The sequence below is a fragment of the Mauremys reevesii genome, linkage group 9, assembly GCF_016161935.1.
Source record: "Mauremys reevesii isolate NIE-2019 linkage group 9, ASM1616193v1, whole genome shotgun sequence".
Taxonomy (NCBI): domain Eukaryota; kingdom Metazoa; phylum Chordata; order Testudines; family Geoemydidae; genus Mauremys; species Mauremys reevesii.
The window spans coordinates 97,939,465-97,962,714 of NC_052631.1; the positions used below are offsets into that span (position 1 = coordinate 97,939,465).

Consider the following 23,250-nt stretch of genomic DNA (forward strand, 5'->3'; position numbering starts at 1 on the left):
TGGGTGCAATTTATTTGGCAAATATCTTGCCTGAAGCACCTGGATTCATCACAGCACTCTCCCCTCGGAGTCTGCTATCAACCAATCCCCTGGCAAGGTACCAGTGAGACTTGTGTCATTGCAGTACCCCCTTTGCTGTAAAAACCAGGTCCTTGTAAAATGGTCCTTGCCAATCTCAGTGTCTTGGCCACGTTCCAACAGGGCTAATATCATTACGGTTACCAAAATTCCTTCCTTCCTCATCTGGCAATTTCAAATGAATCTAGGACTTCCTGTCCTCAACTTTTCTATCCAGGTTTCCTCCCAGAAGTGACCGCATTTCGCTGGTGGATGAACTGCCTATCAGTTCATTCTATAAAGAGGATAAACCTTAAAGTACAAAAACAAACCAACAATACATATATGATCTCTTTGGTCTGTGGACCAAGAAAGGAGTATGACCTTCAGGCTAGAACAAGAAACCAATACAAGCAAGAAAGTGGAGAGCTAATATCTGGCTGGCTTTTTAACTTGTGACTATTAAAGGATCTAATAGCAATGGCTATTCATACTCACCAAAACACCCTCTCATTCCTAGGCAAAATAGCACGAGGTAAGAAAGAAACATCAGCTCAGACTGAGAGCTTCCACTGTTATCTCTTCACAATGCTCTATTTACTCTACATTTACTCACAATGACATTTATTTTATAGAGGGGGGAAGGGGTGCACAGTTCAGTGGTCCCTAAATATATATATATATATATGTATGTGTGTGTGTGTGTGTGTGTGTCTCTCTCTCTCTCTCTCTCTCTCTCTCATCTATTCTGCCAGACAGGGGAAAAAAAAAAAACTAGAGACATCTAGTTATTTCAAAGAATTTAGTTACATTCATTCAGTAATAAGATTACCAACCAGCCAACCAACGCTGGGGCAGAATAGCCTTATCTCTGTTCAGTGTTATTTTATGTAACACTGAAGCCGCATTTCATTATATAGTATTTTCCTAATCTTAAATGTAAGCTATAAAGTTAATTCTAACCTTCATTATTGTTGCAAATGCTCTTAAACATTTTCTTGTAGTGAAGCATGTTTACTTAACTATAAACCTGTGAGAAGCTCATGTTAATATACTAGGGATTTCCTCTGTCCCTAAAAAGCTACTTTTTATCAGCTTAGTAAATAAAGCTTGAAGGTTTTTGCAGGTTTCAGCTATTACCCTTTTTGCATTAGGCTGTCTAGATTTCCCTTTAAGCCTAACTTACAAGATCTTTCCAAATACTAACAGTTTTCATTTGCAGCTTTTAGGTGGTAGGATCTGCAAAGATTTTAGAAACCTTATGTGTGGAACAAAACACTCAAGTGCCACCAAAGGAATTGAGTTGTTCAACTTTCTGAATGCCAAGCATTAAGATGGAGGATGTTTGAGCTGTTAACCATGGTTATCAGCCTGTTCCCCAAGGACTCCCCCGCCGCCCCTCCCCCCACTTTTTATTAAGTTTAGCTTTTTAGATACTGGACCGGCTACGGAAAACAATTGACATCAAGTCTGTCAGAGCAATTTAACACCGGGGAGCTGATTTTCTTTTTCGTGTCTCTCAAAAATGAGCTCTGCATAAATGTTTTCACATATATGCTCTCAACCCATTTTGACTAAACATCATCAGAAGTTGACTTCCACCATCTAAGTATTTTCACATGTGCTGACGCATTCCCCCTTTTCCCCTCTGGTACACAAGTCAAAATATTTTAATATGGGAGCACAGTGTGCTTTACATGGAAATTCTTGTGACCATCGCCTTTTGGTGAGCTGCTACTCGGGAAAGCTCTTCAGTGCCGAGGTAATCTGCATTCACCTGGCTTAGCAGAGGAAATTCAGCCTCAAGTGTCCCACAAATTCCAAGAGTTCCTTCTCGAGGGAACCTCTGTGTGTGTTTTATCGCACACCGAATTAACAGGATTCTTCTTCCCATTGGGCTCATTCATGGGCTGCTCATGGGCCCATGCTGGACAGGAAAGGAAGGAACTCCCCTGAGCAGGCTACCCACCTTGGCAGTCTGCGCCTGGGGAAGGCAGATGAGCTGCTACTCCCCTTCCCATGCAGGTGGACAAGGAACGAGCAGAGACGTGCACAACCCAGCATAGCCAAGCTGATGCCAAGGGGGGAAGCAAGCTGTGCTGGGTAGAGGGGTGGTAGAGTTTCGTTCTACCCTCAGCAAAGGAGCAGTTGGGGTGGTCTGCTCCTGGGAGAACAACTATTCACTGCCTCTTACTCAGGGCTTGTGGGATGTAAGGGCAGTATATAAACCCTTTGAGATCTGCTATATTCAATACAGTGGTGCTTCCTTCACTACTAGATACTTGGTTAGCTGTGGTTTCCATAGTTAAAATAGAGTCTTTGATTTTTTTTTTATTTGTTTGTCAGAGCTGGACATTAACCTTCCTGCCTGAAAATGCTCAGCTGTTTAAGCTGTCTGCTAAGAGATGTGCTGACCTGTTGCCAATAGTTCAGGTAACGCCAATGAGATTCCCATTAATGGTGCCAAAGAAACTCTTCCACCTAAAGTTCAAGTGTGTGAATCCATTTGTCAGGACCATGCCAAGGAAAGGAGGGAAAATGTTTGGTCACTGACTGGTGGAGTAGCTGTGACCCCAACTGCACTGATTTTTGCAGAGCCACAAAGCTCCAGACAACTTTCTTTAAAGTCTTGTCTCAGATGAAATCTGGAACCAGTCAGCTGAAGCTCTCCACACCCCATGGCATCAATCTAACAGGGTTATTGGCAGAACCTATAATCTTCAATTCCAACAGGAGGTATTTATCACAGCCACATTAACACCAATGAACTTGCTGCGGTGACTGTAAACCCCGAGTAAAGGAAGATCAGAGCTCTCCAGACTGTCCAGCCTGCTGGCAAGACCAGGCAAACAACCCTCTCAAAGCAGAGCTCCCACGAGTGAATTGACTGTTGCTGGGCGTTTCTACTGGCACGTCACTTTGAGAGAGGACTGAGTGGAGCTGCAAATGACTCTCAGAAGACTTTGATTCAGGCCCCAAATTGAAGCAGCCACCAGGAGGGCAAAGGGAAGTAGGAAAAGGGGGACAAGAACATTGGGGGGAGCTTTCATGAACAGAGGGAAGAAGCCGCAAGAGCCATAGGGTGAGCATACGCAGCCTGGCGGAGGCAGAGGAGGAACCATTGCAGCAGAGAGGAGCAGCACTTTTTCAAACAAGCTGAGGAGTTGGAGTGTTTCCCTGAGTACTGCTCAGCCCCCTCTGTCCAGTACACAAAGGACACGGGTCTGGTGCATCTCGCTCTGGAGGTTGCTGTCTCAGCCCCTGCTGCTGGACACAATGTATCTGCATTCTGCACGTGAGGTTATTTTTTCCTCTCTAATTCTTCTCACATAGCTAAGCAGCAAATAATCTATAACCAGAATGTGAATATGCACCTCCGGCACCCCCCAAGACCCTACACCCACCTACAAACACTGCCCCTGCTTATCGGGCGCATTGTCCTTGGCCTACATCTTCACGATGGCAACTAGGCTGCCTCTCCACTGCCCAGAAAACAGCAACAGTGACTTGGGCATAGATCTAGCAGGTAGAGCTTCTTTGTGAGGCTTCAGGTGGTGATATATACAAGAATGGCCATACTGAGTCAGACCAATGGTCTATGTAGCCCAGTATTCTGGCTTGCCACAGTGGCTAGCCCCAGGTGCTTCAGGGGGAATGAACAGAACAGGGAATTTCAAGTGATTCATCTCCTGTCACCCAGTCCCAGCTTCTGGCAGTCAAAGGCTTAGAGACACCCAGAGTCTCTGACCATCTTGGCTAATGGCCATTGATGGCCCTATTCTCCAAGAACTTACCTAATTCTATTTTGAACCCACTTATACTTTTGGCCTTCACCACATCCCATGGAAACAAGTTCCACAGGTTGACTGTGTTGTGTGAAGCAGCACTCACTTACATTTGTGTTAAACTTGCTGCTTATTAATTTCAGTGGGTGACCCATGGTTCTTGTGTTCTGTGAAGGGGTAAATGACGCTTCCCTATGCACGGTCTCTACACCATTTGTGATTTTATAGACCTCTATCATATCCTCCCCCCGGCAGTCATCTCTTTTCTAAGCTGAACAGTCCTAATCTTTTTACTCTCTCCTCACAGGGAAGCTGTTCCATAACCCTACTATTTTTTGTTGCCTTTCTCTGCACCATTTTCATTTCTAATATACCCTTTTTTAGATGGGATGACCAGTATAGCACACAATATTCAAGGTGTGGCGTACCATGGATTTATATAGTGGCACAAAGATATTTGTGTCTTATTATCTGTTCCTTTCCACACAGTTACTAACATTAGCAGCTTTTTTTTTTAAATTGCTGTTCTATATTGAGTAGATGTTTTCAGAGAACTATCCACAATTCCAATATTATTTTCCTGAATGGTAACAGCTAATTTAGACCCCATCTTTTTGTATCCATATTGGAAAACATAATCCCAATTATACATTTCTTTGCAGTTATCAACACTGAATTTCATCTGCCATTGTGATGCTCAGTCACCCAGTTTTGTGAGTTCCCTCTGGAACTCTTTGCAGTCTGCTTTGGGCTTAACTCTCTTGGCTAAGTTTGTAGACTATACAAAATTACTCACCTCACTGTTTTCCCCTTTTTCCAGATCATTTATGAATATCTTTACCTATACAACCATAGGCCCTGATTCTGCAAAGACTTTCACATGTGTTATAAAACTCACCTCTCAGAGCACCCTCTCATGGCAAAACCTAGCATTGCCATGCTCTGCCTCAGTTTCCTCACCACAATTTTCAGCCTATTTTTGCCATAGCAATGACTTGGCCTTTCAGCTAAGTCATTAACAAGTGTCCACCGCTTCCTGGGAAGCCAAGTGCAAATCAAACAACACAAAAAGTCTTTCCCTCACTCTCAAACCGGGCCCATCCCCCTCCTTCCCAAGGGGTCTGTTTTCTCTTCTCTAATTCAAGCATTCTTTGCCCACCCCAGGCTCCTTGCCATCTCTCCTGTCAGCCCCTCCTAGGCTTGGCTCCCTGCACTTTCCCAAGCAGACACTCCCATATCTTCCTACCTGGAATCTGCCACAGGCCTCCTTCTGCTTTGTACTCATCTCTCCACTCAATTCTGCTGGGCTTTCCTCTTTTGTCCCTGAGTTCTAGTCCAGCCATGAGCCTCTCACTCCTTGTGGACTCGGTCTTTACACATTTCACCAGTTTCTTTGGGCTTGAGTGCCCCACTCACTCAGGTTTGCTCAAACCCACCTGTTTTCCTCCCCCCACCAGTATTCAACTGCTGGGCTTTCCTCCTCTTAAGTCCCACACCTGCACAGGTGTAAGAGGTAGGGATCATTGAACAGGGCTGACTGGCCACAGACCACCCTGTTCCAACATGTTTAACTTTTTAACAGGCTCAGGGCCTGAGGCAGAATCTGGAGCCAGGAAGAGCTCCACTCAGGAGAGCAGTTCAGAAACACAACGCATGTTTCTTAAAATTAAGAGAGAAAAAAAAGGCCCCTAGCCATGCTCTGCCTTTTAGAGGTGGGGCCAATGTCAAAAGCTGACATTTTTATTTTTTATTTTTATTTTGGGGAGAGGGTCAACATTTGAAAAAATCGACTGCCCTACAACTGGAAATGAAAAACAGGGGGGCGGGGTGGAAAAGGTGGGCATTTCATGCAAATTTTGTCAGGGTGGTTTTTGGTTTTGTTTTTGTTTTGATGGGAGTCAAAATTCAAATTTTTATTGAAAAATCAAAATTGAGAAAATTGTGACCAGCTCTACTTAGATTTGTTGATCCAGCCACATTTTTTGTATACATGTGTTTCTTGAAAGCATGAACCCAGCTTTAGTTGATTAAAAGGCACAATGAAATGATTATCCACTCTATATAAAGCTTCTTCCATCCAAGATGCCCCATATGCTCCTCTACCTGGGAAAGGCAAAATGTTGTGCTTGCCCCACTGCTCTGAGAGGGCTCCAAGGATGACATTATAGTTTCTGGCTGAAGGGCTCAGCAGATTGGTATGGGACAGTGTCTTTCAGCTCTGAGTCATTTGTTCAAAGTCACCATGAGTTGATAGTGTCTGAAAACTGTTCCCCTCCACCTGGTTGCTGCATGGTCTCTGTGAAATGTGTTTGGTGGTCTCAGTTTGAAAGAACTATCGGTGTCTTTCTGGCATTTTCACCAGAGAGTGAATGGGCATTGATAGTGAGCTAATGGATCAGTGTTAAGGCTATTAGGCTGGTTAGTGTGGGACACCAGCTCTGCCCATGGCCATGTTGAGAGGCAGTGTGGCCTACTGGATAGAGCACACTGGATCTCAACTGGGACTCAGAAGACCTGGCTCTGCCCCTGACCTGCTGGGTGAGGTTGAGCCAGCCACTTCGCCTGCCTGTGCCTCGGTTTTCCTATCTGTAAAGTGGGTATAAGGATGCTGACCTTCTTTGTAAAGCACTTTGAGACCTACTGATGAAAAGTGCTATAAAAGAGCTAGGTATTATTACTATTATTGAGAGTAAACAGAGCAGCTTAATCCTCAGCTCTCTCAGTTTATGAGCAATAAATTCTAATCTCCCCACACACTCACCCACACCACAACAATTTGACCACTCCTATTCCTGATCTCTGCACGGTATTAAAGAGGAAACCAGTAGGAGTCAAAGAGAGACATTAGTGGCACATCATTTGGCAAGTAAGTTCTTGTTACAGTGCTTATTATGTACCATAAACAAAGACTCTGTTCAGGCATGACATGGAGAGTAAGGCCACAAAATAAAGACAGTCTCACAAATATATGGCTGTACGTATGCCCATTGGCTCCTAGGGAGAAGCAGACTCATGGCCATTCAGCAATTCTACACTCCAGAAAAGGCCCCAGTTTAAAGGAATACATTAAAAGTCCTGGGCAATCTTGGGGAAGGGTGTGATTTTTTCCAGGGTGCTAAATTCATTGAGACACTTAATTCCTGCTGACTTTGTGAAAGGCACACCCAGCTCCCATCGAAAGTATGGCCCTACAGTCACTTGCATCTCCCAGGAGCTCTTCTCCCTCCAGTCCTGCTACTGCCAGATGTTCCACGCTGCTGTGACTCACTGCAACCTGGAACACACCCAGGCAAGGCAGAAGGTGCTCAGGCACTTATCCTCCCATCTAGCCCAGTCTGCTGAGTCTACAGATCCCGGCCCTCCAGGACTAGGACGCCCACGTGTGGGAGGCCATGCTGGTCCCAAAGCAGCTGGCTACAGGCATCTGGAATTTGGGTTCCCCAGACTCCTACAGGGCCACGGCTCACCAGTTTGTTGTTGGCAAGTCCCCAGTGCTGGGATTGTGGTGGTGGAGGTTTGTGAGGTGATCAGGACTGTGATTTACTCAAAGGTTGTGGCATAGGCCCTGACTCCATCAGTGCCCCAGGGCTCAAGAACCCACAGAAAAAAATAGGGGGTGTTCAGCACCCACAGGGCCCAGACCTTGGCCCCTTCCCTCCATTCCACCCGCGCTTCCCCCCAAGGTCCCATCCCACTCAGAGTCTTCCCCCTGAGCCCCGCCCACCACTCGGCCCCAAGCCCCTGCCCCTGCTCAGCCTCTCCCCCGGCAGCTCCACCCTGAGGCCCCACCCCTGCTCAGCCCCCTCCCCCGGGGCCCCGCCTGCTGTTTACACTGCGGGGATGGGGGGGGAGAGGAGCACCCCCTGGGAAAAAACAAAAGTCAGCACTTGTGGATTGTGGGCATAAACAATGGCCCTGAAATAATTGCTGGTTTGGAGAGAATGGGCTTCCCAAAGTGAGCAGGGGCTATCAAGAGACCTCGTGTGCCCATAGTATGCCCACCACAAGGAGCATGAGCACAGAGACTACAGAGGATACTACTCCAGCATGATGCAGGCTTTGGTCAGCCACAAGGGCAGGTTCACGGACACGAGCACTGCCCAGGTGCATGTCGTCAGCGTGTTCCAGAGCTCAGGATTTTACCTTTGTGAGGAATGTGGGACATTAGTCCCATCAAATCACATTATTATAAATGGAGTCGCTGCCCCACTGGCATTCCCTATGTGCCCCTTTTTGCTACGGCTTGTGAAGCCGTGCCCTGATCTCCGAAGGCCTGGCGACAGGAGCTGTGACTACACAAGCAGTCGTTCCGGAAGGGTGGTTGAATGTGCATTTGGCAGATTGAAATCCCTGTGGCGATGCTCACAGAGCCATCCGCTGCCAGTGTCAGCAATGCCACCCATTGTTTTTGCCTGCTGGGGTCTGCCCAATGAGTGCCAGGACACAGGTGAGCCATTGTGCTAGGAATGGACTCAAGACACTGCTAGACTGCTAAGTCGGTACACACAGCCAGCAAGAGCAGCTGTCATTACTGGAGCAGGATCCGTGCACTCAGTGGCAATCAGGGATGCTGTGTGCTCTGACATAATGGGTTTGCATGGTCCAATGGGTGAGGGGGGGAATAGAAATTGTGTGTACAGTATGTGGACAGTGTTATGAACAAACAGGGAATGAAATAGTATTTGTATTATGCATTTTGTGTACTCAGGCCATGAACCTCACCACGCAGTTTATAGACTCATAGGACTGGAAGGGATGTTGAGAGGTCTCCTACTCCAGTCCCCTGCACTGGATGCAGTGTGCTGGGACATATGAAATGTTGCATGCAGTTTACAAAAACTGGCCCTGTACTTAAACTCACAGCTTAGTTGTGTGCTTGATGTTTTAAAAGTAATGGGCTTTTTACGCCATTTAAACTTGTCACGTACTTCAAAGCACAGCTTACGGATTGCTGCGCTGACGTTCCTCCACAGTAAATGTAATAACCTGTGATAATGACACCTTAGTAAATATGGGACGCTTTACTTGTAAACAGTCATGTAACAGAAACTCTCGCTGTTAAAAACCTGACAGGCAAGCCAGCTGCCAGCAAAACCTCCAGCTCCACAAACAAAAACGGTGCAAAGCCCAGTGAGCGGCAGATGTGAGGAACTGCTGCGCACAATGGGACAAAACACGCAGGCTCTGTTCAGGGTGCTCAATAACTGTCACTGTTTCTGAGTGTCCACTGTCTCTCTGTTCTGCTTGGGTTTCATGCGCCTGGGCCGCTGGTGAACTGGAGTGGAGGACATCTGGTAATCCAAGTATTGGTCATTCCTTGTGATGTAGGCCACCCAACTCCAGTATTGTCCAAAGGGTGCCTGGGCTACAGGACGTGGTAGCATGGAGGAGACTCTGGCTGTGGGGCCGGAGCAGGACGTACAGCTTGAGCTGGAGCTTGCAGACTCATTGACATGAGTATGAACATCCTCTCAAACAGTTCTTTCTGCTGCGTTCTAGCTTCCTGCCTGACTCTACATCCCTGCTGCAAAAACTGCACTGCCCGTCTCTCTTCATGCTGTCCAGCTTCTCTCTCCCCGGTATTCCAACTGCTGGGTGGCCTTCTGCAGGATCTCACTCATCATTTCATCTTGGACTTGCTTCCTTCTTGCTTGCGGCACCACAATCCGCCCCCCCAAGGCTCCTGGCTGCCTCTGTGTGCCCTTCCACCTCTTGCAATAGTAGGTTTTAAGCTGCTTGACTTGTTCTCTGCACCGCTGAGTGGTCTGGTGGCTCCCCAACGCCACATTTCTTGGACTCTTCCTGGAGTCCAGCGCCTTGCTCACCTCACAGCAGAGTTCCGCCGGGTTCCGCTGGCCAGGCTCCTGCCTCTCGGAGGTCATAGATAACAGCAGAGACTGTTAAATGTGTTTCCGGGTCAGCGGTCAGTGTGGGAAGGAGGTAAACTCTGCTAAGCTGCATTTTAACTGTATTTGACCCAAGTGGGATTACTTCCGTTTCCTGGGAATCAGGTGGAAAGCGTTGGGGTAGAAGGACAAAGAAACGCAGGCCAGGGGGATTGTGGGATAGCGTTGGCAGAATCACCAGACATGAATCCACTGGGACTCAGGCTCACACCCAGCCCCCTGGGTAGGTACCAGGACCAGCGTTCTGAGGGGCTGGCTGACTGGAGCCAAAGATTTGTGTGTGGACGGGAGAAGGGGCTTGAGCGGGAGCCCCAGTTTACAATGCAGTGCAGCTATGCCCTATTTTCCCGCTCTTGATATTCACCCCCTCTTGTCAACTGTTGAGAATAGGCCACTTCCACCTTAACTGAATTGGCCTCGTTAGCACTGACCCCCCACTTGGTAAGGCAACTCCCATCTTTTCATGTGCTGTACATTTATAGTGCTTACTGTATTTTCACTCCATGCATCTGATGAAGTGGGTTTTAGCCCACAAAAGCTTATGCCCAAATAAATTTGTTAGTCTCTAAGGTGCCACAAGGACTCCTCATTTTTTTTATATTGCTTTGTTCATCCACCTGCTAATTTGCCAAGGTCAGCCATTTGCAATCAGTCTTGTAGGGGCCTGATCCAAAGTTCATTGAAGTCAGTGGATGTCCTTCCATTAGTTTCAAGGGCTTCGGATCAGGTCCCTAGTTACTAATGTGTATTGACCATGTTCTAATATACAGCAGACTAGAACCTACTCTCAGATACTGAACACCAACAAACTATCAGGATTTAGCAGTTTCCCAGATCACAACCATACCAGTGTGAAACACCCACTACTCCCCCCCACTTCCCCACTCAGATACAGAGACAAATATTCCCAGCAAAAAATTTTTTTAAAAGTTCCACTCATCCAATCAGGAAACAGAAAAATCCCATGTGGACTATGTGTCCAATCAAAAGTCTTGAATTTTGAATATCAAATTGTCATGGACAAGCTACAACCCAAGAATTAGAATGATTCCTTTCTCCCCTCCTTTGTTTATTTAGATCGTAAAGAGCAAGGAACTTCTACTATGTGTACTTGCATCACCTCATACAGGAGAGCCCAGATCCTGGTTGATCACTACCATAGCACAAATGGGGAGGAGGGGTGCGAAACTCACGGGAGTTAGTCGGCGCACAACTTAGAGTAACAAATGGATTCAAGAACATCCCTGTCTGTGAACAATCCATGAACTCAAAGAGACAGGCAGGCTTTGTCCTGTTATCGGTTAAGAAGTATTTGCCATGCCTTAGTTGTCATGAGACATCCACTGAGTATAATATAACTGGAGAGCACCATGACTCCATGAAAGAACGAACCAATGATTTTAATGAAATATCTAACGTAACTTTCCTTGGTGGCTCATGCTACCATTGTGCCTCCCATTTGAAAGCCCCTTCCATCCCCCCATGGAGTGCAATATTGCAGATCAGACGCAGTATAGCCTAAGAGTTCAAAAATCAGGAGTCACAGCCCCCCAGAATCATGAGACTGGCTTAAAAGTCATGAGATTTTAGAAAATAATAAATTTTAGGTGCCTTCTGGTTTTGGAGCCTTTAGAGCTCACAATTTCAAGCTTTTCTACAAATGTACCCATGAGAGCTAGAAACGTACTTTTATTTTGATGAAAGCTGAGTTTCCCACATATTCACATGACTCTAGGACCTGGGGCTTTAAGAAGAATCACCAGACATCACAAGATTTGCAGTAAAACAGAGTGGGCAACCAGATGGGTGGAAAAAATGAAAGCTGCATTTGAACTGTTGCCTTTTCCTCTCCACGGGCATGAACTGATGTCACTTTTTATTAGTGCCACAAACTGCTTTCTGCCACAAGCCAAAGTCAGATGATGATACGCAGGGGAAAGGGCTTTGGGGGTGTTTCTTTCCCTCCTTGTAGCCATATGGACAAAAAGGAAGAAACTGTCAGTTTGGATATTGGTACAAAGCCTTCCATGCAATTCTGATTACAGGGCAGGATGAGTGACTGCTTGACACAAGCAAAAAACTCTGGCATTTTGTTCCCCCAGCTGGAGCAGTAAATCAAAGCATATAAATAGTTTCACACAAAGAAGAAAATGATGCTAAGATACAGGGAGGAGGAAGGACAGAAGAGGGTTTTGATCAGCCCCTTTGTGCTTGCCATTCTGCTTTCCCATCTCCCTCTTCTCTTCTGCTTTCTTGCTGAAACCAGATGGGTGACACTTTATGTAAGATTTTCCCTGGTTTCCACACTGAACCTGCTTCCCGCTAAGACCCTGCAACATTATAGGAACATTTTTTCCTTCCTTCGTGACCAATAGCTAACTGGCACCTGGAGTTGCATGGTGTTTTAGGTCAATGATGGCTCCTCGGGAGCCATCCGGGATGGAATGGGCTCTGGTCAGGTTGCTGGGGAAGCCAGTTAGTGCTAGGAGCCAATGAAATACGCAGTTTGGAAAAGTGACCAGGGGTTAGAAGTACTGAACCGTTCACACAGCAAATTAATCTGCCTTCCCAAGAATGTTCACCAGCTAATCGGAATGCATTACCAGCCAAAGCAGTTTCATAATGAAGCAATAAGACCCAATGAAGTTGATGTTATCGTAGGATAATTGGCCATGTCAGGCAGCCAGATGCCCCAAGGTAAAAGCGAAAGCTGTTTAACGTACTGAGAAGGTCAATCAGTAGATAATGTCCATTTCCCATTAATTTATTGTCTTGCTGTATTTGCGGTTTCACTGAAGGAGTTTTTAGCAGCTACATTCTTAATGGGGTATGTGTGAGTATTTCAGTCACACTCAGACGAGGGAGAGGCCACCATCTCTTATCAAAGGCTTTTTTTCTTGTGGAGCAGCGGTTCTCAAACTTCACTGCACTGCGACCTCCCTCTGACAACAAAAATTACTGCAGGACCCCAGGAGGGGGGACCGAAGCCTGAGCCCCTCTGCCCCGGGCGGGGGAGCCAAAGTTGAAGCCCAAGAGTTTCAGCCCTAGGCGGGGGCCTGTAACCTGAGCCCCACCACCCAGGGCTGAAGCCCTCAGGCTTCGGCCCCGAGTGGCAGGGCTTGGGCTTCAGCTTTGGCCCTGGGCGGTGGGTCTCAAACTTCAGCCCCGGACCCCAGCAAGTCTAAACAGCAGCCCTGGCGACGCCATTAAAACAGGGTCACGACCTACTTGGGGTCCCAACCCACAGTTCGAGAACCGCTGTTTCAGAGCAACAAACTGCCTTGCTGAAGTCACTGCCAGCCAGCCAGCCAGCAGTGCATCTTAGAGCAGGAAATCTGGAGACAGCAAACCTTTGCCTACAGATACGATGCTCTAAGAATATTTGGTAGACCCTCTTATCCAGCCTCCGCCCTGCGAGAACAACTAAAGATCTATAATCCAGGCCTAGCACAGTCCCCGGTGCAATCTGGGCTCCTCATTTACATGAGGAGTAGCCACGGCTTCCCACGCCTCGTAGCCCTTAGGCACTTCAGGGGTGCTCTGGAGTCTTCCTCCCAGTATCCTTTGTGATAAACTCCTCTGGGCTGGGCCTCTATTGTATCTGCTTCCCCCGATTCTGCTTAACTGAGGCAAAAGAATCAGTTTCAAGTGTAATCAGCAACAGGTGCTTGCTTCATTCAGACCCAGAAGAGCCTTCCAAGGCAAGTACAGCTTTGCAGGAGGACAGCAAAGCAAGGTACTTAACAGATTTTCATTCCTCAGGCCTCACGCTTTACAGAGAAAGGGTCTCAGTCATCCACCCTGCCACGCCGACTAGGCCATACCTTTACCGGGCATGGGTGTCTCTGTTAGAACACCGCTTATCCTGCTGCCAATTAAGGAGGCTCATTGCAGCCTCTGGTCATTGCTGCTTTCACCAGCAAAGAATGTTTACATTTGGATTTGTTTCTCTTTCATTAGAGAAGAGGCCTGGTCTGTGGCTAGGACTGGTTTCCAGCAACTCCCGACTTCCACTGCAGAGGAAGGCCAGTCACACAAACACCCTGCCTCAGTTTCCCCAAGTGAAGGTAACAATCTCTTCCTTTTTTAGAAGGGTGCTATAAGGATCAGCTAGTTAACAGCTGCCTCTGAACATAGAAATTGACAGGGCTTTTGAGAGACAGCCACCTCTTAAATTCCTTTTTCTGAAAAAACAAAATAGTTCTTCCTTTTATGCTGAATTCTCCCTCTGCAAAAGCTCTGGACTTTTTATTAGTGTCAGCTATGAAGTTCCCCAGTCAAAAATGAGTGATCACCTCGCTACTTAAGAGGCTTAGAGAATAAACCGAGCTTTAAACAATTTGTAATTACTAAGGGGAGGGGGAAAAACAAATAAACCTTTTAAAAATCTAAGCTGGCTGAAATCTTCAGCTGAACACAGTATTATCACAGTTTCAGTAACAAAAAATACACACACGTGTCTTGCACCAAGAGAAATCCCGGGACAGATGGTCACTGCAGAGCGAGAGCTACTAATACTAATCAGGAGCGATACGTGTCGGGCCAGACTCTGCGCTGCATCTCCTGGGAGAGGAAGGACAGAAGGCCCAAGCCAGGTGGAGCAAGGGGCAAGGTGCTTTTATGTCACCTATGTGCTGCCCACATCTGTGGCAGCTGCACAGGCTGACATGGCCGCTAGCATTAGTTAGAACAGCCTCGGGGCTGCTCTGCCTTACAGCAGCCTCCCCATGGCTGCCTATGGACTGCAGCCCCGAACTCCCCTCCTGCCCCTGATTTACCCCCAGGATACTCCCTATGCTTGGGCCTGGGGGCAGCATAGGGCTGCTTACGGTCAGCCCTGTGCTGCTCCTGTGATGGGGAATTCTCCTCAGATCTCGTGACCTCTTTATAGCCCCACACCTTGCTGAAGCAGCATTTGGGATCTCAGTGGGGACCAGAAGGGAGCCACAAGGGACCAAAACCTGAGAAGTGCTGGGTGTCTACTGAGTGCCTGCACCACAACCCAGAGTTCTTGGTCCGCTCAGCTGAGCGGCTTCGTTCTGGTGGGACTGGTGGAAGAGGTGTGTGGAGAGGGGGTCCTTAATAAATGAGGCTAGGGAGGCAACACAAGCCCAGGGGTCAGGTTGGAAGAAGGCCCTGAGGTGGGAATGGGAGATGAAGCCATCTCCCACTGGCTCACCGTGTGCCTGTGGGTGTCACTTGGCCTTTCAGTAACTCAGTTTCCCCTTTTGCACAATGGAAATAATCCCCCCCCCCCCGCCACATGCTGGCATTGTGAGCAGTGATGTCTGCAAGGTGCTGTAAGAAAGTACCACGTGAATGCAAAGTGTTGTTAGAACCCTGGGAAGCACCGCGTACGTTAGAAGAACCTCCCGCGGGGCTACTCTAATGTACACCAGGGCCAGGGAGGGTCCTTCATGGCCCCAGAATAGCTGGGCATGTAAAGATGGCTTTCCGCCTCCTTCACCTCACTTCCCTGTCTGATGTGCAGAAACAGAATAAATGAGAATTGGACAAAGGAGGGAACAAACGACCCAACTAAGAGCTGTTCCTCTAATAAAAGGAAAGAAAAACTAAGACCATTGAAAATTCAAGAAGATCTGTTCTGAATGAGAGACTCCCTCAGATGACACAGACATAGAGGGGAAAATGTTGATGGTAAAATAAGTGTCATCACTAGAAATCTGCAATAACAGACACTAACGGCCATAGGCTGAAAGGGAAAAATGAGAGGGGAGGAAAGAGTTCAATATTTAAAAGTTATTGGCTGAGCAAATTCTTACTCCTTCCAATCCAAAGTGAAACCTTTCCAAGCGTGTGGGGTTCATGACGGGACAGTCGTGAGAGCCGTAAAACAACTCTGGGAATGCCATACAGGTCGCAAATAAAGTGAGCTGCCTCATCCCAGCAAGGTAATTATTTGAATCTCTATTGTTTCCCCCTTCAATGAAATAAATAGGTAGATATATATATTTTTAAAAGCCAGATAGTTCTCTCAATCACTGATGGAAGCGCCACTCACTTGCCAGCATTGACTCTCTTCCCAGCCCCAGGCTGATGGGTAATTTGCATAATTCAAGGTGTCAGTCCTAAACAGACCTAGCTCTAATTGGTTCAGTCATGCTTACAAGTTCAGTAATTAGCATGATCCATCCAGAGGTACCTGCCTGTGTCTATCCCAGAGTGCCCACCTCTTTCACCTGCCAATGCACAGCACTGAAATCTCAGCTTAGCCAAAAGGTTTTAGCACTTCAAGAAAAAGCTCCTATAAATATGCTTAGGATGAGGTGCAGAGATGCTGTGACACACAAGGGGCCTTGCCCATGGCTGGTGGGCAGAGTTATATGAGGAAAGAGGAAGCTGGTGAAAGGAGACAGCGTCCTCTCTCCTCCAGGGGGGTGAGTAGGCGGTTAGAACCCTTGTCATTTTAACTGACGTGTCGTGGTTTTGAGTCTGTCGTTGTTGGAGGCAGGGCCAGCCCTGAGGAAAGGGATGTGAAGAGTCCCGTGGCTGAGACTTCGTTGCCATTCTCCAGCAGGGGAGACTGCCCCCAGCTTAGAATGGTCTGGAGTGGCACAGCTGTGGCGGGGATGAGCAATGGCGTGGGGCACACGGGGTCAACCATGAAGTGAGAAAGTTAACTACTCTCCCACTGCTCCTCTCGCAAAGAGCACCAGGAGGGGCTCCTGTGAGAGAGACCTGGTGGTGGAAGGAAAGAGTTCTGCCTGCTGTCAATAGCCCACACGAGTAATTCTTCTTTGTGCGCTAAGGGCACTGAGATAAGTGAGAGAAGGGCAGTCAGCACCTCGCTGGAGGCATTCTCCGCCATGCAGGATAGGGCCCAAAGTGGGTCAGACTCACCGCCACCCTCTAATGTCAGACCACTCCCATGGGACTGTCTTGTCCTCCCCCATTTGGATTACACTCCCATGCTAACCAGTGGAGATGCTCCTTTAGCTCAAGTGGTAGAGGGCTGTTGTTTTAGATCTAAAGCTCTTGGGGCGTGACATCCCGGCATACAGTTTTGTTAGCAACAATGTTGTCCATTTGCAACCAGGGATTCATTACAAGGGCAAAGAAAGAAACAAAAGCACGTAAAAAGTGGGATTCTCTTTGCAATCACCACAGCCATCGACACATTGACCCACGAGGAAGACTGGTCAGACCAACGTAGTGTCAAAGAGAAAATGAACAGATGAAGGATCTCTTCCATATTCATTTCACTCAGGTGTGTTTCATTCTAGCCCACTGACTCTCTAAATCCCTTGCACGCATGTATCCAGTGCACTTTGGAATATCCTTAAAAGTTTCACCTCTTTGTTGAATGCGCTGCTGATACCCTACACACACTAACAGACCCATGGGTGAATTCTTTTTACTTCCTGTTCTTAGGCAGAATGGGCTGCCGGCAACATTTCCCCTCTTTGCCCAGGATAACAGAAAGTGTTAATTCCTCGGGGTCACACCCTCAGATTTGTCCACGGAAAGGAGAAAAGGTTGGGAAAGTAAAGCTAGTGTCATCATGAGATACTGGACACACATTGCAAACCAGCAGGCCACCCTTGCGAGGAGAGTGGCCCCCAGTAACGTAACGAAGGTCAGTGAGAAGGTGGAGTTGGTGCCATGCATACCCCCATTGTGTATGTCAGACCTGCACTTGGGCTACTTTAATGCGCCTGATAGTTTGGGTTTTTCTTTCACAAACTGCAGCTCTTTGAAAAAAATATTCCGAAGATATAATTCCAACCGATCCAGCAAAGGCTAGTCATCCTCTTTACCAAAGTCTCGGTCTTTTTGAGACCCAAATGCTTGAGCTACTACCCAAGAAAGTTAATTGGACTCCTATTGACGTTGGATCAGGCCCCCAAAGCGCTACCCGATGTTCTTGCTCATTTCTAACTCTATTGCTCACTGTCTATCCCTGACATTTCTTTGGCTTGTTCAGCTTCTAGAAAACAGCATCAGTTGCTTGCCTGTTTACTAGCAGAGCTGTTTGGCAGAAGCATATTGCGCAATATGTTTATTAATTCTGTACAACTTGTCTTAACACTACAGAGCAAGCAGACCATGAATACTGCTCATATACAGAGAGCTCCCCGGTTAGAACTCACTACTCCGGCACAAAAAATACATACGATAGCATTCAACCACTATGTCACTAAAATGGTGAAAACAAAATCTCAGTTTGGCCCATCTACATTTTGGTTGTGCTCTCATTGAGCTGACAAATTTCAGTCAAAATATATTTAGAGGTTTATCACATTAGAGAATGCTGCATCAGGTGACCAAATGAGCAATTTATAAATCGGTGCATGAATTGATCGTGTGAGAAGATAGTTATTCCATAGCCCCAGCCTCTACTTCTGCTGGCTGAAGAAAGCGGGGGAATGAAAGCTTGTAAAAAGGGGGAAATAAAACATGTTATTTCTTTATCCTTCCCAATTAAAACTAGACCGTATCAGATAGTTCTTGTAACAAATTCAAAGGCAAATTAGTGTGAGTTATATATTTCCTAATATATAGGGCCCAAATCCACAGTCCTTACTTCATAGGATCATAGAACCACAGAGTTGGAAGGGACCTCAGGAGGTATCTAGTCCAACCCCTGCTCAAAGCAAGACCAATCCCCAGCTAAATCATCCCAGCCAGGGCTTTGTCAAGCCTGACCTTAAAAACTTCTAAGGAAGGAGATTCCACCACCTCCCTAGGTAACCCATTCCTGTGCTTCACCACCCTCCTAGTGAAAAAGTTTTTCCTAATATCCAACCTAAACCTCCCCCACTGCAACTTGAGACCATTACTCCTTGTTCTGTCATCTGCCACCCAGGGGCGGCTCCAGGCCCCAGCATGCCAAGTGTGTGCTTGGGGCGGCATACCGCGGGGGACGCTCTGCCGGTCGCCGGGAGGGCGGCAGGCAGCTCCGGTGGACCTCCCGCAGGCATGGCTGCGGAGGATCTGCTGGTCCCGCGGCTCCGGTGGAGCATCCGCAGGCACGCCTGCGGGAGGTCCACTGGAGCCACGGGACCGGCGACCGGCAGAGCTTGTGGCGGCAAAATGGCTAGAGCCGCCCCTGCTGCCACCACTGAGAACAGTCTAGATCAGTGGTTCTCAAAGTTACTCATGGAAGAGTTCTGTGGTCCAGTGGATGGGGCACTGGACTGGAAATCAGAAGACACGTGTTTATTCCTGGCTCAAACAGTTCTACATTAACATGTGCTAGGGAATTTTTAGTGCATTGCAGCAGGGTCCATGGGCCAGTTAGTGCATGACACACTAGCACACACTACTTCCCCCACAGCTCCTTCCTGCTGCCAACTTCCTGTCTTTATATCAGCTCCCCTCCCACCCACCCCCTTCCTTCTCAGCTGGACTCCATCTCCAATCAGCCTTTCCAGCTCTGGCTCTCCATCCGGTGCATCATCAAGTTAATTGATCTCCTTCTCAGCCTCATTAACCCTTTCAGGGCTGGTATGGGGTAAATGCCCCATCATACGTACCCTGTGTCTTCATGAAGTGCCGAGCATAATAGGGCTCCAGTTGTACTGGGGGCCTCTAGATCCCACTTTAATACAAATAAAAAATAATAGTTGACTCCCTATGAGTTTTGCATGAGTTGATTCAGCTGGTTTGGACAAGTACAATACATTTCAGTTCTCTACTACTAATCATGAAATGGTACAAATTAAAATAGTGTTTATCTTAGTGCAGCAAAGTGAGGTCACAGAGATCACATGGCAGAAATAGGAGAATTCCCCATCTCACGCCAATAAGATAAATATCACTGCAAGATAAATGGTTACTTTTCAGTTTGTACCACTGTGGGATGAAATAAATTTTTTACATTCAAAACTGGACATTTGAAAAGATGTTTTTGTTCAGCATTTACCAACATGGAGTTCCGAGAGATGCCAATGTTTGCTTTCTTTTATAAAAACAATGAAATGAAAATGTAAGAGCTAAAATAGCATATAATATAGCATCAAAACTGAGATGGGAAATATCATCTACAATATTCCAGGACATGAAAGCACCTCCCAGTTGCATATCTATGAAATGAAATAGCTGCATGTTTTCCTTGAGCAATCAAGTACTATTACTTTACTTTGTCATATTTTTTTAAATACAACAAAGATGAATATCAATTCATATCGATGAAGATGAATATTGAAAAAAATGAAATTTAGAATCTTGCCCTTCTGAATGAATGTTTGACTGTATGAAGGAATGGTTGGACCCAAATTTCTAGTCTCATAGGAGCTGAAAGTGATGCCATGTATAGCTGGAAAAGTAAAGTTTTCCTAGATGTGCCCTAAGCCCTCAGATTTGAGCTATGATTTCTCACATGTGATCTATGAACAGTCAGACCTGAACTACTGTTAAACTATTAGCATTTGAAGATCAAGCCAGACTCAAATGAAAGAGTAATTTTCCCTATATTTGCAGTAAGGTCTCAGATTTCACATGCAATTTCAAGGCCATGATAATCTGGTTGTTCTTAATGTAATATCTATTCTGCATAGAGTTTCCTCCGCTAGCACCAACAGACCCAATGCCTGCAGTCCCTGCCTAGTACTTACTGGTGAAATAGTGTACTATACAAATGAAACTGTCTACTGAAAGACACTGTAGGAATGCTATTAAACTGAGTTTGAACAATCCAGATAGCCAGTTCCAGCAAGAAAACCAATGAACCACCTCCAAGGATCAGCTTGAATCAGGAATAGGAAGAGGGCGGCATACGCCTTAGCACAGAAAGCTTTACACTTGAAAGACTGCAAGAACTCTTCCCTTTTCTTTCCATAAGGAATATTTAAATCCATCCCGGTACCTTAACACTTAAACAATCCACAAATCCCTGCAGAAAAGGACACACAGAATATAGGAGGCTCTAATTCGACATGGAAGTTGGAGCTTCTAATTGTCTTAGGGATTTATGCACCGAGTTAGTACAATACCATATGGCACTCTATAGTACAGTATGGTGTTTTCCTAACAGGCTGCATAAGCTGCTAATAGACTACGAGGTCATAACTGGTTTCCTTATTAATGCATTATATTCTATATTCTGCCTCAGCATCTGTTCCATTTCACAATTAACCTTTCTGACTGAATATTTTGTAAGTTACACTGCTAACTTCCCTCTAAAGGCTCATATTCTGCAGGATTCACCTCAGAGCGATGCTGCCACACATCTTTTAAAAAACACTATTGAATTTTGGAGTTTAAATGTTTCTGGCAAGCAGCTGTGTCAAGGCATGTTTCAATCCAACTCCTAGCTACATATGGCAGGAATGCATCTGCTCTCATGCAGACTGGTGATCAAGGTAGAGGAGTATGTTCTCTCTGTGCTCAGTGTGGTTCGGGGGGTATTTTCAGGTGCAGAGGCAGAACCAACCCTCTTTTACCCATGCGTTGCCAGGAAAGCATTCTCTTGTCCTGGGTAAAGCCACCCCCTAATTAGCCACCGAAGTTAAACATCAGGTGTTGTGTTTCTTTGCGCAGAAGACTATTGTTTTGTAGTAAGTAAAATGATTGTGTCCCGGGGAGAGGGAAAATTTTAAACTCCAGGGGGCCTGTATTTGCGCATCCAACAACTGCCTTTCACTTCCAAGTTGACATGAGAGGGGAAGCAGGCTTAGGTAGAAACAAGTCACATGTCAGCTGGCTCTGATACACCTTCTCCTCTCACCTCCCAGTGTGATGCACTCCATCCGCCCCCTGCAGACTCCCACCCGGTATGCTCCTACAGCTCTCTCCTTCAGCGCTACAGCCTATACTCCCCTCCCAAGAGCACACTCAATTCCTGCTGACTTCAATGGGAGGCGAAGACACATGGGCCCAGATCCTCGAGGGTATTTAGGCTCTTATCTTCCTTTGAAATCAGTGGACATTAGGAGCCCAAATACCTTTGAGGAACTGGCCCTTGGTGCCCCATAGAATTGGGCCCCTAGAGACCAGGGTTGAATTCTCTGCTGCCATATGAAACACAATGGAGTTACACCAGCTGAGAATTTGGCCTCCATCTATTTTCTTTCACTTCCCCCCGTTGGCTGCCTGTTGTCTGTAGGCCCAACAGGACTTTGTGTACACACAGTAGCTGCACGTCAGTGGGGATTATCAGTTATTCACATTGACTCTGTGGTGAGAGCATGAAGCTATGTCCTGTTGTGACTGTTTCCAAAGTGCCTGTTATAAAATGGATGCAGCTTCACTGCCATGCCCAGTCTGCTGCCTGTTACATGAAAATGGCAATCAATAAACAAAGCTTTTCTCTGCTTTCTTTGTATTAGAGTTCTGATGCAATGCAGGAGAGCCTGGCAAATGATTGCAAATGAGCAGCATATGACTGCAAACACCACAGGACAGCCCTCGAGTCCTTACAAAGCAAAAATAAACCTGATCAGCAGCCACCAGCCACGGGAGCAAAGGAAAAAATAACTCTGCTTTGGAATCTGTTTGTCTAACGGCTCCCCCAGAACCCGCCTTTGCCCATCACTGCATGTACAAAGTGTCCTGCAGCAGGAACAGCCAGAGCGTGTGCTCAGCTGCACATCGCCGGGAAGCCGGGCTTCACTGGGTGAGTGACCGTTAGCTGTCTGATTTCTTTTTTGGTTTGGTTTGATCACACACAATTATTTCATAGGAGAACAGTGCAGCATTGTTGTCAAGTCAATCATCTTCATTCCTCTCTGTCCACTCTTAGCTTCTGTGAGGTGTCAGTTTGAGGGCCAGATGTAGAATCTTGGACCTTTTCCAGATTTTTTGTTTTGTTTTAAGTGAGACAATCGAGCCAGGCTTCAAAACCATGGCCCTCTCTGCACTGAAGACGTGTTAAGGGCATAAAACCAAGGAGCAACAATTTTGCCACAACTGTGTTACAAGTTCCCAGCTGTCCCTTGCCTTAACTACATATATAGTCCCTTTATGAAGTTACTGCACAAAATAAAAGTGATGCATGAAAATACAATGACAGATTGCTGACCAATGCACGGATTTATGGAATCATGGCTGTGCTGTGCTTCTGGCAGGGTCACCCCATATTAAGCAGAGAGGCAGCCAAAATGCGGAGCAAGTTTAGAAGAGTCTATATCTACAGAAGCTACCCTCTAGACAGCTCTTTATTTTCCTGGGACAGATAAATTGAGTCCCCTGTAGTTTACTGTATGGAGTCTATAAGGAGCTCCCTTATAAGCCAAGATCCCATCACCTGAATGGATATATTTTCAAAGGACAAAGGCTCGCTTAGGCCTACCCCAAAATACATGTGCAATTGTGCCACTATATTTGCACATTCAATTAAAGTGACTTTGGATCAGGCTTTCAATAAGTTGTTTATTGCAAACGTATTTTGGTGCATGCACTACTCGCTAAGCATCCCCGGCTGGAAATTGGTCGTTAGTACTGTGTGATGGATCATCTCAGTTACATGGTATTGTTTCTGCTCCATGAGGAAGTGCTTTCAAGATGGCCACCCCATACATATGCCACATGAGTATGTCCAG

General features: G+C 46.5%; 1 long non-coding RNA gene across 2 annotated transcripts in view; it reads left to right on the plus strand.

The window, feature by feature from the left end:
* LOC120371262 overlaps positions 1 to 22,312 on the plus strand; it is a 34,333-nt gene extending 12,021 nt beyond the window's left edge. Inside the window, exons 2-4 of one of the 2 annotated variants that reach the window (XR_005584245.1) lie at positions 13,709 to 13,815; positions 15,548 to 15,660; positions 22,039 to 22,312. This is a non-coding gene — a long non-coding RNA (uncharacterized LOC120371262). Of the gene's footprint in view, positions 1 to 13,708; positions 13,816 to 15,547; positions 15,661 to 16,805; positions 16,905 to 22,038 lie in introns of those variants that run through there. The other variant, XR_005584244.1, reaches the window with a different exon arrangement.
* Positions 22,313 to 23,250: the final 938 nt, after the last annotated feature.